The sequence below is a fragment of the Mobula hypostoma genome, unplaced genomic scaffold (assembly GCF_963921235.1).
Source record: "Mobula hypostoma unplaced genomic scaffold, sMobHyp1.1 scaffold_60, whole genome shotgun sequence".
In the NCBI taxonomy this organism is placed as follows: domain Eukaryota; kingdom Metazoa; phylum Chordata; class Chondrichthyes; order Myliobatiformes; family Myliobatidae; genus Mobula; species Mobula hypostoma.
Window position 1 is genome coordinate 359,942 of NW_026948213.1, and position 16,857 is coordinate 376,798.

A 16,857-nucleotide genomic window follows, 5' to 3' on the forward strand; every position below is an offset into this window, starting at 1 on the left:
ACTGAACACGTGTTATAAAAAAAAGTTTCTTGACTTCTTTGTTCATCTGCTTTATGATAAATCATATTTTATGATTTCTTCTTGTCAAATCTGACGAGGAATTATTTATGGGTTGGAGTCATTGTAACAAAGCTGTCACAGACCAACCAGGATCTCATTGACTGGTGGGCCAGTCCCCTCTCTGTGCTCTGCTCTGAATGTACAGCCCATCTCCAGAGAGGATCGGCAACCGGCCGTGTGATCCCGATAAAGGGCACATCGTTTAGTTCGCATTCTCTGTGAATCTGGCAGTCCCCAATATGTTCATTTCTACACCTCACAGAAAATCTCTGATCTCGCTGATAAGGGAGAGTTGGCGGACGGTTCTAAACTCCTCCTGAGCCTGGTGATTGAGAGAGGCTCCCGCGCCCGGAGGGTGATGTGGGAATCGTTTGTGAAAATGCGGAATGGCGTCCCAAAGTTGGACAAAATACTTAAAGAAATACAGGAATATGGTGAGATAATAGCAGAGATTAATCTCAATTTGGATTCAAACAATGCACACTTTATAATTTAACACATCTGATTTCACCAAATTGTTTAAAATTAAACAGGTTGTGCACCGTACGAGCGATCAGATCCCGCTCAAGGTTTACGGGAGATCCCCAGTGAGCTAAAAGGTAGGTGAAGAAAATGCTGTTTCCACCAACCGCTGATACTTGTGCAGAACGGTTATGTTGATGAGCCACGAGGTTTGACCAGGTAAATGTTGTCACTGTGACACAGTACAAATTAAGGCACATAGAAACATTGTCTCCTGGAGGAAGAGCTTTCAAAGGACATAATGAGGAACGAGGCTGAGAGTCGGGACTTGAGGAAAGGGGTGACTCCTCTCTGGTGCCTGGAACTACAGCTGCTTCCACCGGGGTCAGAGCAGACAAAGGAGCAATCCGGTGGAGGGGAAGTCTGGGAAACCTCAGCACCTCAAAAGGTCAAAACCTCACCCTACCTGCCTCTCTCCCCCTTCCCCACTGCCGAACATCCCTCATCCTAATTCATTTCTCTAAACTCCGTCAGTCCCCACAGATCATCAGTTCTTCGAGTTGGACATCGATTGAAGTTCTAGCCACAGAATACCAGTAACAGCTTCCCTTTAAATAGAAAACCAGGTCATATTCCAACTAACCTGTCCAATCCCGCCCCCCCCTAAAAAAAAGCAACTGTAACCCAGTCTGGTCGCATCTGCACTCTCTTAATGCAAACAGTGGGAAGTCCATCAGGAGACAGTGGAGGTGAGGGGAGGGTGGGGGGTTGCAAAATCCACAGATCTGAAATTCATGTCTGCCTGTGGTGTGTGATGGAAACTGTGGACGGGTAAGAGCTGTCAATTAGGTCAGAGAAACCCAGTGTTGTGTTAATGCGACGAGGAAGCTGAGAAGATCTGAAGAAATCGATAAAAAAAATGTTGAGATAAATTAAATTGCGCCAGACTGATGAGAAGCTCACTTCGTCCATAAGCACATTGCGTCTGTGAAAATGGAGCCTTGGGCAGTGCAAGGGCTCAGAGTCCGAGAAGCTTCATATTCACAGACAGTGTTGTATCACCCAACTGCACATCTAAGAGAGGAGAAGGCGAAGGAAAGACAGATATTGCAACAGTTATTAATCTTACAACAGCCCATGTTGTATCTCAGTATTCGAAAGTGTTCATCAGAAACATGAGGGATCCCTGCCAGTGTCCTGGTTCAGCGTCTCTCATTTCCAAGAACAAATTCAAACAGGCTAATTAGAAATTGTAGAAAGACTTCACACTTCCATAATTATTGTTTCGGTCCATATTCAGACAACAAAACACCTCAGTTTCCATGCACCACTGACTTAGTATATCTCTACAAATTGCTTGCAAAATTATTCTTCAATGTTCTTCATGCTGCTTCCCAAGGGAACAGAAACAGCTGTGGAATTCTCACACCTATTTAGAAACATAGAAAACCTACAGCACAATGCAGGCCCATCGGCCCTCAATGTTGTGCCTAACATTGAGTAATGTTAGTTACTTCAGAAATTACCTATGCTTACGCATAGTCCTCTATTTTTCGAAGCTCTATGTACCTATACATGAGTCTCTTAAGAGACGCTATCGTATCCGCCTCCACCACCGGCAGACCATTCGAAGCATTCACCACTCTCTGCGTAAAAAAAAATTATCCCTGACATCTCCTTTTTACCTGCTTCCAAGCACCTTAAAACTATGTCCTCCCTTGCTAGCCATTTGAGCCCTGGGAAAAAGCTTCTGACTATCCACACTATCCGTGCCTTTCATTATCTTGTACACCTCTATCAGGTCATCTCTCATCCTCCAGAGAGTTCACTCAACCTGTTCTCAAAATGCATACTCCCTAATCCAGGCAACATCCTTGTAAATCCCCTCTGCACCCTTTCTATATTTTCCATATCCTTCCTGTACTGAGGCGACCAGAACTGAGCACAGTAATCCAGGTGAGGTCTGACCAGAGTCCTATGTAGCCGTAACATTACATCTCAATTCTTAAACTCTGTCCCACGGTTGATGAAGGCCAATGCACCGTATACCTTCTTAATTACAGAGTCAACCTGCGCAGTAGCTTTGAGTGTACTATGGACTCGGACCCCATGATCCCTCCGATCCTCCACACTGATGTTATATTTTGCCATCATATTTGACCTACCAATATAAACCACCTCAGGCTTATCTGGGTTAAACTCCATCTGCCACCTTGCCGCCCAATTTTGCATCCTATCGATGTCCCGCTGTAACCTCTGACAGCCCTCCACACTATCCACAACTCTCCCAAGCATTGTATCATCAACAAATGTATTAATACATTACTCCACTTCCTCATCCAGGTCAATGATAAAAATCACGAAGAGTAAGGGTTCCAGAACAGATCCTTGAGACACAAAACTGGTCACGAACCTCCATGCAGAATATGAACCACCTACAACCACACTTTGTCTTCTGTGGGCAAGCCAATTCTGGATCCACAAAGCAATGTCCCCTTGGATCGCATGACTTCTTACATTCTCAATAAGCCTTGCATGGGGTACCTTATCAAATGCCTTGCTAAAATCCATTATCCTCTACATCTACTGCTCTACCTTCACCAATATGTTTAGTCACATCCTCAAAAAAATTAATCAGGCTCGTAAGGCACGACATGCCTTTGACAAAACCATGCTCACTATACCTAATGGTATTATGCCTCTGCAAATGTTCATAAATCCTGCCTCTCAATGTCTTTTCCATCAGCCTACCAACTCCTGAAGTAATATTCACTGGTCTATAATTTACGGGACAATCTCTGCTCCCTTTCTTGAATAAGGGAACAACATCTACAAACCTACAATCCTCTGGAACCTCTCCTGTCACCATTGATGATGCAATGGTCATTGCCACAGGCTCAGCAATCTTCTCCATCGCCTCCTGCAGTAACCTGGGGTGCATCACATCTGGTCTCGGAGACTTATCCAAATTGATGCTTTCCAAAAGCTCCAACACATCGTCTTTCTTCATGTCCATATGTTCAAGCTTTTCAGTTGGCTGTAAGACATTCTTGCAATCACCAAGATCCTCTTCCATAGTGAATACTGAAGCAAAGTATTTATTAGGAACCTCTGCTATCTCCACCAGTTTCATACTCACTTTTCCATTGTCACACATGATTGGTCCTATTCTCTCATGTCTTATCATCTTGCTCTTCACATATTTGTAGAATGCCCTGGGTGGTTTCCTTAATCTTGCTCGCCATGGCCTTCTAAAGGTTCCCCTTCTGGCTCTCCTAATTTCATCCTTAAGCGCCTTCCTGCTAGCCTTATAATCTTCTAGGTCCCTGTCATTTCCTAGATGTTTGAACCTTTCGTAAGCTTTTCTTTTCTTCTTGACGAGATTTTCAACAGCTTTTGTACACCACGGTTCTTGTACCCTACGCACCTATGCAGAATGCCATGCAAATATTCCCTGAACGTTTGCCAAATTTCTGCCATACATTTCCCTGAGAACAATTTATGATTCCAAGTTCCTGCCCGATTACTTCATATTTCACCTCAATCCAATGAAATGCTCTCCTAACTTGTCTGTGCATACCCCGCTCCAATGCTATGGTAAGGGAGATAGAATTGTGATCACTGTCTCCAAAATGCTATTCCACTGAGAGATCTGACAATTGACCAGATTCATTTCCCAATACCAGATCAAGTACAGCTTCTCCTCTTGTAGGCTTATCTACATATTATATCAGGAAACCTTCCTGAAAACACCTAGCAAACTCCACCTCATCTGAAACCCTTGTTCTAGGGTGATGCCAATCAATATTTTGGAAATTAAGATCACCCACCATGCCAACCCAGTTATTCTTGCATCTTTCCAGAATCTGTCTCCCCATCTGCTGCTCGATGTCCATGTTACTATTGGGTGGTCGGTAAAAAATGCCCAGTTCCTGTTTATAACTTCCACCCACAGAGACTCAGTAGGCAATTCCTCCATGACTTGCTCCTTTTCTGCAGCCGTGACATTATCTCTGATCAGCAGTGCCACGCCCACCCCTTTTGTCTCCCTCCCTGTTCTTTCTGAAACACCTAAAGCCTGGCACTCTAGGTAACCATTTTGGAACATGCAATAGATACTCCCCTGGATCTTTGAAGGACAACTTTTGTACTAGTTTGCCATTCTCTAATGTAACTGTAAATGTAATACAATCCACGCTTTCCTAAACACGAGGAGTGAAGCTGGTAAAAGGAGCCTCCTGAACACACTGCACTACCTGTTTGAGTCTCAGAATCGTGGGCTGGCTCAGGCCGCACTGGAATCTGTGGAAACACTTTCATTCAGTAGAATGACACTGACCCCGATTGACTGCGCGGTCCTCTCTCATGTCATCGGACTCTGTGATATGATAAAACATATCAACCTAGTTGGCTGCCACATTCAGTGTGAAGGAATCCAGCGGCTGGTACCTGGGCTGCACAAATGCCAGGAGTTGGGGTAACTTCACTTATTTCTCAGTCTGATCTGTGAAAGTATTTCATTATTTTCTTTTAATGTAAAGGTAAAGCAGATTATGAGTTTTTGTGACAAATTAATAGGCGATCGATCAGTAAATCAAGAATGGGAGTGCCCTGTGGTTTCGTGTATAGAGAGGTTGGAGACTTCAGATGAGTGAACAATGGCCGTTGGTTTAATGGTAGTAAATCACACGAATGGCCGTGTTTCTCACTGCCTGTGACACGTCCATTCACAATGTTCCTTCTCACAGTTACTGACATCGACACCGACACTGACTGCAGCAGGTGTGACGGATCTGCGCACCCTCTTCCCGATGAAGTACAAGAGAGGGTCAGAGGAATGTCCCAGTGAGAGGGAGAGAAATACCTCTCAGAATATCCTTCCCAACCCCTCTCCCTGCGTGGGACTATTACGATCACTCCAGCAGTGTGACTTCAGTGACTTCATTCACTGCCAGATACCCAGCACTCATGTGGGCATCACCTCTTCCAATTGTGAGGTTCAATTCTGACCAACCCTCCCCGTGCGATCTACGTCTGCATCACATCCTGTTGTGGAATCTCGCTTCCCCATCTGCCTTCCACCTATGGGATCTCTCTCTTTCATCCGCCTTCCTCCTATGGGATCTCTCTTCCCCATTCCCTTTCCTCCTATGGGATTGTCTTTGCCATATCCTCTTCATCTTGTGGGATGGCTCTTTACTTATCTTCCTTCATTGTTGGATCTCGCTTCCCTATCCCACTTCCTCCTCTGGGATCTATCCTCTGCATACATTTATCCTCCTGTGGGATCTCTCTTCTCCATTCTCCTTCCTCCTGTGGTAATTATCCACTCAATCCCCCTTCCTCCTGTGGCATCTGTCTTCCACATCCCCCTTCCTCCTGTGGGATTTCTTTTCTCCATTCCCCGTCCTCCCATGGAATCCCTCTTCTCCACCCCCCTCGTCCTGTGGGGATATCTCTTTCCCATCTCCCTTCCTTCTGTGGCATCTTTCTTCTCTATTCCCCTTCCCTCCCGTGGTATCTCTATTCCACATCTCCCTTCCTCCTGTGGGATTTCTTTTCTCCATTCCCCGTCCTCCCATGGAATCTCTCTTCTCCACCCCACTCGTCCTGTGGGGATATCTCTTTGCCATCTCCCTTCCTTCTGTGGCATCTTTCTTCTCTATTCCCCTTCCCTCCCGTGGTATCTCTATTCCCCATCTCCCTTCCTCTTGTGGAATTACTCTGCCTATCCCGTTTCCCCTGGCGGGCTTTTCTTCCGCCATCTCCCATGGATACGTTCTCATCCACAACTCTTCCTCCCTGTGGGACTTTTTCCAGCCCTTCAACGCTGCAGCTTTCTACCATCTAGTCAGGATTTTTTTTCCAAACGTCGGGGAATGAGACAGAATATAGAAAGTTTACAGAGTCACACCGACAGGCTAAATTACTAACATTCGAAGCTGGGCAGTGAGGGACATTGACAGTTATGTGAATTGGTCAGTGATTTACTGAAGGGTTTAATGTTTCCTGAAATACCGGGTGAGAGGAATTCCCTCAGAACCACTGTCTGAATCAATTTGTTCATCAATTTGTCTGTTTGTGTTTAGACTTGGGATGAATAAACTGGGAGATTCAGGAGTGAAACTGCTGTCTGCAGCTCTGAGGAATCGAGAGTGTAAAATACAGACACTATGGTAAGTGCCAGACTATATTGCAGTTATAGTCACTGGGTATCTGACACTGAACATTAAGCTGATCAGTAATTGTATTACTGATAAACACTGGGAATTTCTAAATCTCCTGCCTCTCTGTGGCCTTTACCCACACTCTCCCTTTCATCCACAGGCTGAGCAATGTCGGTCTCACAGCTTCTGGTGCCGAGCATCTTGCCTCCGCTCTCAGTACAAACCCTTCACTGACGAAGCTGAACCTGAACGAAAATGAACCAGGAGATTCGGGGTGAAACTGGTGTCTGAGGCTCTGACGAACTCGGAGTGTAAAATGCAGAAACTGTGGTAAGTGTAAGACTGTGGGAGATTGTGTTTACAGTCACTGGGTGTCTGATGCTGAACATTAATGTGATCAGTAATTGTCTTATTGGTAAACATTCGAGATTCATAGCGTCCACTGTCTCTCGGTGTCCTTCACCCTCACTCTCTCTGATCTCCAGGTTGTACAAGGTCGGTCTCACTGATGCTGGTGTCGATGATCTCGTCTCCGCTCTCAGTGCAACCCAATCACTGGCAGAGCTGGATCTGGGATCAAACTCGCTCACAGATCAATCTGTCCCCGCTCTTCGCCGCCTCATACTGGCCCTCCCGAGTCTGGAGCGGATCTGGTGAGTGATTGCGTTCATATTCAATGTCATAAAGTATCAGCGGATCCGCCGGGTTCCCGTTTGTGTTTGTGAATGTTGTTGAAACATTAACCCTAGTCCTCTGTTGCTGGCACTGTTGCGTAATCTGTTATTTCCTCTTCATTCTTCCATCTGTTTCAGGCTGTGGGACAATGGGATCAGTTGGACCGGGGAAGAGGAACTGAAGTCTCTGCAGGAGCTCAGATCCGGACTGAGTCTGATACTGTGAACATCTGAATGTGTGCACATCCCCACCCACAGTTTGACAGACTCTCCGCCCACCCCCTCCCCCGCGCCTTTAATGGCCGCGTGACAGATTTAATTCCCAAAGTTTCTAACGGATCCCGTCTCCAGCAGCGCGCTCTGTGACGTCAGAGTCAGTTCCAGAGGACGTAATTCCACCTCCGGATCAGCGGAACAGCCTCCGATGTATGTTCAGTTCGGAGAGCTCCCCCAAGCGATGCCCTGGGTAATTACACAGACAGTAAGAGCCCGGAGGCAGTGCTCATGGGACACCAGTCCCGGGATGGGGTAATCCGGGGAGTGAATCCTTTTGCTCACTTTGCTGAGGACGGTACATTCCGCAGTGTGGCCGAAATAATAATGTTAAACTGACAAATACCCACAACCTCAAATTGAAAAACAAACCGTACCTCACATGTCCTTTAGAATTATCCCCATCTGATCTTAAATTCATGGCCCGTTCTACTTGAAATTTCAACCCTGAAGAAAAGATACTGTGCCGCTCATAAACTCAGAAACATCAGTCAGATCTACTCTCAGCCTTCTCCGCTCCAGAAAAAACAGTCGCAGTTTGTCTAAACTCCCGTCATCGCGCATGCCCTCTAATCCAGGTAGCATCCTGGTTAACTTTTTCAGTATCCTCTACAAAGACTCGACATCCTTCCTCTAGTGGGGCCACCAGAGTAAATGCATTACACCGGGTGCGACCACACTTTGTTAAACTCTCCACCTTTCTTGTAATACCATGAGCACTTACCTTATTAAGCAGCCTTATGTGCCGCACTTTATCAAATGTCTTCTGAAAATCCAAATAAACAATAACCACTAACTCTCCTTTGTCTGTATTTGCTGTTATTTCCTCAAAAACTGCATCAGGAAAGCGAGATTTCCCTCCCAACCACAATCTCCTGTCTTATCTTCGTATCCTTTCATGCTCTAACTAATCAAGATTCTATCAACCTCTGCCTTAAATATAAGGGATAACCTGTCCTCCTTAGCCATCTGTGGCAAAGTATTTCACATATTCTCCACGCTCTGAGTAAATATATTCCTCCTCATCGTTCTAAGTTGATCTCCTCCAGCCCCCTCTATTAGGAGGCTGTGTTTTCTGGTCTCAGACCTCTTCCATCCACCTCCATATCATGAGAAACATCCTCTCTACATCCACTCTATCAAAGCCGTTCAACATTCGATAGGTTTCAATGAGGATCCCAATCATTCTTTTAAATTCCAGTGATTAGCTTCCCAAAGCACCAAAACCTCCTCCTATGACAAGCCTTTCCATTCCGGAATCATTTTCGTGAATCGGTAAATGAAACAGTGTAACTTGGCAAACACCATGCCTGTTCCCTCAAACTCTCACGGACGCTCTCAATGTCTGGTTAGAATCACTGAGCACAGCAGTAAGAGTGTAAATAACTGGAGAGGGCTTTGGAGGTCATTCTCGAGTGGGAGATATTAGTGGCCAGTGTTGGAGTATTTAAGTTAAGGATAACAGAATGACATGGTGGAATAGTGGTTAGGATAAGCTTTAAGATTGTGTTTCAATTCCGGCCACTGTCCGAAAGGAGCCTGCACACTTTCCCTGTGGGAGCTTCCTCTGGCTGCCTCGGTTTCCTCCCACATTCGAAAGACACACAGGTAGGGTTACTGAGTTGTGGATATGCTGTGTTGGCGCCGAACGCATGGCAACACTTGCGAACTGTCACGGCACCTCTCCAACGCAAACAACGTATTTCTCTATATGTGTCAATGCACATGTGACAAATACGGCTGCTATAGTCATTGTTATCTCTGTGGGGGCTAAGGGCACAGGAAATGCATACACTCGCCCAAGTCCCAACTCCCTCTGTCACCTCGGTCTTGTTTGTCACTATTACTCAAAGCTCTCGCGTGGCTTCTCACCTCATGTTGTCTCATGTCTCTGATACAGGGAGTCGATCAATCACAGTCTATCAGCTTCCTCTAACACACCGGACATTAGTAAGGCTGTGGGCTCTGACAAATTAAACTTTAATGCACAATGAGTGTTGAAGAGCATCCACGTGATCTATCAAAAAGAGATCAAAAATTGATCACTTCTGGAAGTAAACTTCTTTATATTGAGCCTCAGCAGATGGGCAAGATTGTAAATCAATATTTATCCTGCTTTTTTTTTCATTGTAGAGAATCATGCAAAACTTAAAATAGTCAATGCAAATGGTTTTGTGATAGTCTACATTATAGCAGAGGAGGTGCTAAATATCTCAAAATGTATTGAGAAATCTCCAGGCCAAGAGCACTGTTGGAATGGAGGGAAATGGGAGAGAACTGGCTGAGATGTACGCATCACTAAAATAGGTGATGTGGAAAACAGTTAATGTGGTATCGGGATTTGCAGAGAGATCTTGATATTCTCTTTATGTGATCAAACGAATGGCAGATGGAGTATAATTCCGATTAGTACATGTTATTTCATTTCGTCAATAATTGAGAATAGGACTTCCAGGAGGCTGAGGAGGTGATAGACAGGACATAGAGTCACAGGAAAGTATAGCACAGAAACAGGCTGTTCGCCCCATTGAGTCCATGCTGAACCACTTAAAGTGCCCACTGCCATCAACCTGTACTGGGACCATAGCCCTCCATACACATACCATCCGTGTACTGATTCGAACTTCTCTTAAACGGTGAACCGAGTTCATATGCACCACTTGTGCTGGCAGCTCATTCCACACGCACGCAACCCTCTGAGTGAAGAAGGTTTCCCTCATGTTCCCCTGAACATTTTCACCACTCACCATTAACCTAGACCTCAATTGTAATCTCACTCAGCCTCAGTGAATAAAGCCTGCCAGTATTTATGCTATCTATACCTCTCATAATGTTGTATACCTGTATCAGATCTCCTCCCAATCTTCTAAATTCCAAGGAATAAATTCCTAACCTAGTCAATCTTTCTTTCTAATTTAGATCCTCCAGATCCAGCAACAACCCTGTAGATTGTCTCTGTACACTTTCACCCTTACTTACATCTCTCCTACAGGTCAGTAGATCAAAGTTGCACACAATACTATAAGCCAGGCTTACACAACTTCAACATAACAATACTTTGATTTATGAAGGCCCATCTGCCGTTGTATTCCCAGATTGCTTTGTTCTACCACAATCTCTAGTGCCCTATTGTTCACTGTGTGAAACCTACCCTTGTGAGGACTTCAGGGTTACATACCTTCTGCCTGATAGTATCTGTGAGAAGATGGCATGGTCTTGATGTTTGATGATAGACGTTGCCTTCTTGAAGTAGCACCTCATGTAGAAACTAGTGACAGTGGGGAGGGGTGTGTCTGTAATGTATTGGTCTGAGTCATCCAATCTCTACAGCTCCTTACATTCCTGAACATTCATACTGCCTTGTACAACTTTATTTTTGGACCATTCTCTCTCAACTCAAGCGATTGTCGTGCATGAAAATCCCAGCACGTCAGCAGTTTCGGAGATGCTCAGACTGCCCCATGTGGCACCAACAATTATTTCACCATCATACTCTTTGATCACTTTCTTCCCCATTCTGATGTTCGGTCTGAACCTTTTCACCATGTTTGCAGGCACTTTTGCATTGAGTTGCTGACACAAAATTTGCTGTTTAAATATTTGCATTAACAAGCGGATGTACAGGTCTACCTAATAAAGTGGCAAAAGAATATGTGAAAAAACAGGACACTACGAGCATATCGTTTGAACAACATTACAAATGTGAGGAATATAATGTACTGTATATCTTTGTGAATAAATTTTGCATGTCAAATTTTAGAAAAAAATCTAAATGGAGAAAATTCGAGATGAACATATTACAGAGAGATTGAACTGTTATTGCGAATAAAATAATATCAAGTGAACATGAAGCTGCAGCAAACAATCATGAAGGTAAAGGACATTTTGTCATCATTGTGAGGGGTTAGAGTTTAGAGGACTACTACTACACAAAGGAGGGTGTGTGACGTCACCTGGAATATTATGTCCTGCTTTGGTACCCATATTTAAACAAAAGTAGAGACTAGCATTGAAGGTAGATGAGAAGAGATTCACTCAGCTGATTCCTGGGATGAGAAGGTTGTCCTTCCCTGAGGAGCTAAAAGTTTTAGACCTGTATAGTTTGGAATTTAGAGTAATGAGGGGTGATCTTATTGAAATTTGGAAGGTCCAGAGGGAGATAATAGTGTAGATGTTGAGAAGTTTCCAGGAGTGGGTACAACTCAAATAAGGGGGATGTGGTAACAAGTTGCATGGTCATTTAAAAGTGATGTACATTGTTATTTCTTCTCATGGTGTTAAAGCCAGAATCTTAAACACTGGGGTTATTGAATGAAATGGATCAATCTGTGAAGGAATGGAGATTTGAGAGCTTTGTGGAGTTGGTTCAGGAGAGGAGGTGAGGCCAGGGGCAAATCACCCAGATCGATTTGAGAAGTGGGTCAGGGTTGAGGAGACCAGTGAACCAGTCAAGCTCCTGATCTGTTGTGTGTTCCCGTGTGGAGGTGCAGGTGTCTCGTGATGTACTTCTAGAGCAGAGGGACACGATGGACAGTGTTGTAGAATTTAAATCACAATAATAGTGACAGGGATGGGACAGCAGTGATAACTCAGTGGAGTGTAAGACCAGATGAGACGTTCAGCCTCCCAGTCTCAGCTCCATCTCTCACCTCAGACTGGTTTCCATCTGTTGTTCAGTGTTTCCCTGTGGCTCCTCACCAGACGTTGCCTCTGTCACTGACAAGAGTCCATCACTCTCAGTCTGATACCTTCCTGTAACAGACCAGTCATTAGTAAAATCTGACCAGTGGAACTCTGTCCACCTTAGATACTCAGGTCCATCTCTCACCCTGAGGGAGCTCACTCAGTCTGGCCTCTTGCTAATGAAATACACTCCCTCTACCTCAGGATCTCCTTTAATTACCACGATGGACAATGTAGAGGGAGCTTTACTCTGTCTGGCCACGGGAATGTGAGTTGGGACAGTGTGGAGGGAGCTTCACTATATATCTAATTGTGGGAGTGTGCGATGGTATTGTGTAGAGGCAGCTTCACTGTGTCTGACACCGGTTTTGTGTGATGGGACCTGTAGAAACAGCTTCACTGTGTCTGACCCCAGGAACGTGCGATGGGATATTGTGCAGGGAGCTATATTCCTTGTCTAATCCCTAGGAGTGTGTGATTGGACATTGCAGAGGGAGCTTCATTGTGTGTCTGATTTCGGGAGTGTGTGATCGGACCGTTCAGAAGTAGGAGTTCCCAAACTGGGTGCAGGTACTCTTTTAATGGGAGAGGTCCATGGCAGAGAAAAGCTGGGAACGTACACACAAGGAAATCTGCAGATGCTGGAATTTCAAGCAACACACATAAAAGTTGCTGGTGCACGCAGCATCTCTAGGAAGAGACGTTTCGGGCCGAGACACCTGGTAAAGGGAGCTTCACTGTCTGATTGCGGAAGTGTGAACAGAGGGGACTTTACTATCACTGATGTGGAACCCAGCAGAGAGAGGGAAGACCCGGACACCCCCTCACCCACAGAGGGACGGGGAGCAGGGGATCAACATCAATTGCCCTGTCTCCCAGTCACCGCTCCCCTGTCACTGATGTGTAACCCAGCAGAGAGAGGGAAGACCCGGACACCCCCTCACCCACAGAGGGACGGGGAGCAGGGGATCAACATCAATTGCCCTGTCTCCCAGTCACCTCTCCCCTGTCACTGATGTGTAACCCAGCAGAGAGAGGGAAGACCCGGACACCCCCTCACCCACAGAGGGACGGGGAGCAGGGGATCAACATCAATTGCCCTGTCTCCCAGTCACCTCTCCCCTGTCACTGATGTGTAACCCAGCAGAGAGAGGGAAGACCCGGACACCCCCTCACCCACAGAGGGACAGGGGGCAGGGGATCAACATCAATTGCCCTGTCTCCCAGTCACCTCTCCCCTGTCACTGATGTGTAACCCAGCAGAGAGAGGGAAGACCCGGACACCCCCTCACCCACAGAGGGACAGGGGGCAGGGGATCAACATCAATTGCCCTGTCTCCCAGTCACCTCTCCCCTGTCACTGATGTGTAACCCAGCAGAGAGAGGGAAGACCCGGACACCCCCTCACCCACAGAGGGACAGGGGGCAGGGGATCAACATCAATTGCCCTGTCTCCCAGTCACCGCTCCCCTCTGCTGAGCTCCGAGATCTCTCCGTCATTGATCGGGGAGCCCCGGCCACCGCGCGATCATCGCGCTCCGCCCTCACCGTCAGTTCCTGACCGCGCGAACTCCAATCGCTCTCCAGCATTGGCCAGTAGCCCCGCCCACGGCGCGAGGTTTAATCTCTCTTCATCATTGGACAATAGCCCCGCCCACGGCGCGAGCTCCAATCTCCTTCCACCATTGGTCGGGAATTCCTGTTAGTCGCGCGATCTCCGCTCTCCGCTTTTCATCCGTCTGGAAAACTCCGCTCAGATTGACCGAGTCCGAGGAGCTTCTGAGGTGAGGGAGTGTCCGGTGTTTAGTGAGGGTCTCGGGGGAGGGAGAGAGTCTGAGGTGAGGGAGTGTCCGGTGTTTAGTGAGGGTCTTGGGGGAGGGAGAGAGTCTGAGGTGAGGGAGTGTCCGGTGTTTAGTGAGGGTCTCGGGTGAGGGAGAGAGTCTGAGGTGAGGGAGTGTCCGGTGTTTAGTGAGGGTCTCGGGTGAGGGAGAGAGTCTGAGGTGAGGGAGTGTCCGGTGTGTAGTGAGGGTCTCGGGGGAGGGAGAGAGTCTGAGATGAGGGAGTGTCCGGTGTTTAGTGAGGGTCTCGGGAGGAGGGAGACAGTCTGAGGTGAGGGAGTGTCCGGTGTTTAGTGAGGGTCTTGGGGGAGGGAGAGAGTCTGAGGTGAGGGAGTGTCCGGTGTTTAGTGAGGGTCTTGGGGGAGGGAGAGAGTCTGAGGTGAGGGAGTGTCCGGTGTTTAGTGAGGGTCTTGGGGGAGGGAGAGAGTCTGAGGTGAGGGAGTGTCCGGTGTTTAGTGAGGGTCTCGGGGGAGGGAGAGAGTCTGAGGTGAGGGAGTGTCCGGTGTTTAGTGAGGGTCTTGGGGGAGGGAGAGAGTCTGAGGTGAGGGAGTGTCCGGTGTTTAGTGAGGGTCTCGGGGGAGGGAGAGAGTCTGAGGTGAGGGAGTGTCCGGTGTTTAGTGAGGGTCTCGGGGGAGGGAGAGAGTCTGTGGTGAGGGAGTGTCCGGTGTTTAGTGAGGGTCTCGGGAGAGGGAGAGAGTCGGAGATGAGGGAGTGTCCGGTGTTTAGTGAGGGTCTCGGGTGAGGGAGAGAGTCTGTGGTGAGGGAGTGTCTGGTGTTTAGTGAGGGTCTCGGGGGAGGGAGAGAGTCTGAGGTGAGGGAGTGTCCGGTGTTTAGTGAGGGTCTAGGGGGAGGGAGAGAGTCTGAGGTGAGGGAGTGTCCGGTGTTTAGTGAGGGTCTTGGGGGAGGGAGAGAGTCTGAGGTGAGGGAGTGTCCGGTGTTTAGTGAGGGTCTCGGGGGAGGGAGAGAGTCTGAGGTGAGGGAGTGTCCGGTGTTTAGTGAGGGTCTCGGGAGGAGGGAGACAGTCTGAGGTGAGGGAGTGTCCGGTGTTTAGTGAGGGTCTTGGGGGAGGGAGAGAGTCTGAGGTGAGGGAGTGTCCGGTGTTTAGTGAGGGTCTCGGGGGAGGGAGAGAGTCTGAGGTGAGGGAGTGTCCGGTGTTTAGTGAGGGTCTCGGGGGAGGGAGAGAGTCTGTGGTGAGTGAGTGTCCGGTGTTTAGTGAGGGTCTCGGGGGAGGGAGAGAGTCTGAGGGGAGGGAGTGTCCGGTCTTTAGTGAGGGTCTCGGGGGGGAGGGAGAGAGTCTGAGGTGAGGGAGTGTCCGGTGTTTAGTGAGGGTCTCGGGGTAGGGAGAGAGACTGAGCTGAGGGAGTGTCCGGTGTTTAGTGAGGGTCTCGGGGGAGGGAGAGAGTCTGAGGTGAGGGAGTGTCCGGTGTTTAGTGAGGGTCTCGGGGGATGGAGAGAGTCTGAGGGGAGGGAGTGTCCAGTGTTTAGTGAGGGGCTCGGGGGAGGGAGAGAGTCTGAGGTGAGGGAGTGTCCGGTGTTTAGTGAGGGTCTCGGAGTAGGGAGAGAGTCTGAGGTGAGGGAGTGTCCGGTGTTTAGTGAGGGTCTCGGGGGAGGGAGAGAGTCTGAGATGAGGGAGTGACCGGTGTTTAGTGAGGGTCTCGGGGGAGGGAGAGAGTCTGAGGTGAGGGAGTGTCCGGTGTTTAGTGAGGGTCTCTGGGGAGGGAGAGAGTCTGAGGTGAGGGAGTGTCCGGTGTTTAGTGAGGGTCTCGGGGGAGGGAGAGAGTCTGTGGTGAGGGAGTGTCCGGTGTTTAGTGAGGGTCTCGGGGGAGGGAGAGAGTCTGAGGTGAGGGAGTGTCCGGTGTTTAGTGAGGGTCTTGGGGGAGGGAGAGAGTCTGAGGTGAGGGAGTGTCTGGTGTTTAGTGAGGGTCTCGGGGGACGGAGAGAGTCTGAGGTGAGGGAGTGTCCAGTGTTTAGTGAGGGTCTCGGGGGAGGGAGAGAGTCTGAGGTGAAGGAGTGTCCGGTGTTTAGTGAGGGTCTCGGGGGAGGGAGAGTGTCTGAGGTGAGGGAGTGTCCGGTGTTTAGTGAGGGTTTCGGGGGAGGGAGAGAGTCTGAGGGGAGGGAGTGTCCGGTGTTTAGTGAGGGTCTTGGGGGAGGGAGAGAGTCTGAGGTGAGGGAGTGTCTGGTGTTCAGTGATGGTCTCGGGGGAGGGAGAGAGTCTGAGGTGAGAGAGTGTCTGGTGTTTAGTGAGGGTCTCGGGGGAGGGAGAGAGTCTGAGGTGAGGGAGTGTCCGGTGTTTAGTGAGGGTCTCGGGGGAGGGAGAGAGTCTGAGATGAGGGAGTGTTCGGTGTTTAGTCAGGGTCTCGGGGCACTGAGAGAGTCTGAGGTGAGGGAGTGTCTGGTGTTTATTGATCGTCTTGGGGGAGGGAGAGAGTCTGAGGTGACGGAGTGTCTGGTGTTTAATGAGGGTCTCGGGGGAGGGAGAGAGTCTGATGTGAGGGAATGTCTGGTATTTATTGAGGATCTTGGTGGGGGGGTTGGACGGAGAGAGTCTAAATTGAGGGAGCGACTGGTATTTAGTGAGGGTCTCGGGGGAGTGGGGGAGTGAGAGAGTCTGAGGTGAGGGAGTGTCCGGTGTTTAGTGAAGGTCTCAGAGGTGAGGAAGAATGTCTGATGTGAGGGAGCACCAAGGTCAGGCAGCTCTCT

At 48.2% G+C, this 16,857-nt stretch overlaps 1 long non-coding RNA gene across 1 annotated transcript; it reads left to right on the plus strand.

Moving 5' to 3' along the window:
• The first annotated feature begins 691 nt into the window (after window positions 1-691).
• LOC134341878 (uncharacterized) lies at window positions 692-11,315 on the plus strand. The gene is made up of 5 exons (XR_010016896.1): window positions 692-4,999; window positions 6,612-6,698; window positions 6,850-7,019; window positions 7,175-7,342; window positions 7,502-11,315. It is a non-coding gene; the product is annotated as an uncharacterized LOC134341878 (long non-coding RNA).
• The last annotated feature ends 5,542 nt before the right edge of the window (window positions 11,316-16,857 follow it).